We start from the raw sequence: 1,867 nt of genomic DNA, 5'->3' as shown, positions 1-1,867 counted from the left end.
AAAACTTTTTAAAAATTAAAATCACACATTTTGACTCATGAAGTACATTTTTTATTTTTTTGCAAAACAAACTTGCACTTGTCAGAAATCTTTTCTTGCTATTCTAATATAAGTTAATATAAGTTTTTGTTTGTGATTCAAAGTTTTGCTTGTGATTCTCACATGACGTCGTGGGCAGGGCCTAAAGTCACAACAAAAGATTTATGATGTGTACAAATAAGTTTGTTTGGCAAATAACTAAGTTCACGAGACAAAAATGAGTTAAATTTAAAAAAAAAGTTTTTTAAACAAAGTTTTGTTTTTTAAAAAGGAATCATTGCAATTCCAAAAGTTTCGACTACAATTTTATTTTACTTAACTGAGTTTTTTTTTAATTGAATAATTGGGGAAAAAAAATTAACTTCATACTCTGCAAACCAGACCCTAAATGTACTTCGTCTGGGTTGAGTTTTTTCCCCTTTATTAATGACACTTTTAACATTATATCTATCATGGTAACTCAGGGTGAGTTATTTTTAAGTCTAAATGAATATCCTTGTTGGACTTTTATTTAAGTGCTATTCTCTGTCATGCTGGGTTTTAGTTTTTGAGCCCACATGCAGAAACTCACAGAGAGGCAGAATGAAACTTTAGATGTTTATTGACAATAAAGTTCAAAACATCCACAGTCGGGAAGCTGCAGTGGAAGGACTGGCACGGCTGCACACAGGGGAGAGTGGAGGTGAGTTTAATGACCGTAGGAAATCTGGCAACTTGTATGGGTTCGCAGCTTACTTGTGATAAAGAATTCTGGTTGGGGGAAGGTTCCGGTACCAGGTTGCGGCTAGGCGTAGAGGCTGACTCGGAGAGGGACGAGGAAGGGAACGACTCGTGAGAGTGAGAGACCAGGAGTCTTCGGGGCGGACTCCAGCCGGAGGCGCACAGCGGGCTCTTAAACAGAGGGATGTGGGAGGACTCCAGTTCCCGGTGAGTCTCGCTCCCAGCGTCGTGAGGGGACTACCCTCTAGGCTCGACAACAGGAGTTCTCCGGGGAAAACTTGAAGATGTCCTGGAAGAGGTCACAAAACAACAGGTAAGCTCTTAAGGCAACTAGAAACAATCTCAATGAGACAAACAGTAGGAAGGCTGGAGGTACCACAATAGGTAAAACACTCTGGCGGTGAAGAGCGGGAGCCTGCCGCTTAAATACTCCTCTAGATGACGATTGGAGCCAGGTGCGTACCGCGGAGCCTGCTGACACACCCACCAAGGACAAGGAAACAGCCTCTGGCGCCCTCAGATGGTCAGAGCTGAAAAAGAAGAAAACCCAACCTGGTACCTAACATTCTCCTTCAAGACACATTTACCTAACGCCAGAATAAATGCAATGTACTTTATGCAGCAAAGGAAATTAGACATTTATCCATTACGGAGATGATCGGTTTTGGACGGGCGATGTTCCCCTATATCATAATCATTACTGAACAATGACTGATATTAACAATACAGGGAAGAAGCTTTTTAGTTTGCTAGCAAAGTCGTTAGCTAGCAGCTAGCTAATAGCACAACAGCCTGATGTCAGTATGATAAAAATCCTGAATCGATAGATAAGAACAGTTTCTCCTCACCTGGCTGTCTCCTCCCCTCAGTAGTTCTTCAGAGAAAGGCAGACAGAGGCCTGTCAGTGTCTGTTGTATTTCATTTCCTCTCTGCTTAAACCGCTGAAGCAGAAACGAGACTTCAACGTTTTNGTATTTTTGTTTTTTTTTTAAAAAAAAAAAAAAAATATATATATATATATATATATATATATATATATATATATATATATATATTAAACACAATGATTTATTTTAACAATGTTATAGATGTGAAGTTTGTCAAAATG

The 1,867-nt window shown here is 39.3% G+C and overlaps 1 long non-coding RNA gene across 1 annotated transcript; it reads right to left on the bottom strand.

Moving 5' to 3' along the window:
- Positions 1 to 565: 565 nt before the first annotated feature.
- LOC106953193 (uncharacterized) lies at positions 566 to 1,649 on the bottom strand. Its single transcript, XR_001426148.1, has 2 exons — positions 1,136 to 1,649; positions 566 to 1,048 (listed from the first exon to the last, which is right to left on the bottom strand). It is a non-coding gene; the product is annotated as an uncharacterized LOC106953193 (long non-coding RNA).
- Between the last annotated feature and the right edge of the window lie 218 nt (positions 1,650 to 1,867).

The sequence above is a fragment of the Poecilia latipinna genome, unplaced genomic scaffold, assembly GCF_001443285.1.
Source record: "Poecilia latipinna isolate Pla-1442-1.1 unplaced genomic scaffold, P_latipinna-1.0 Scaffold568, whole genome shotgun sequence".
NCBI lineage: Eukaryota > Metazoa > Chordata > Actinopteri > Cyprinodontiformes > Poeciliidae > Poecilia > Poecilia latipinna.
The sequence above is the reverse complement of the archived record's forward strand: the minus strand, read 5'-3'. Positions and strand labels throughout refer to the sequence as shown.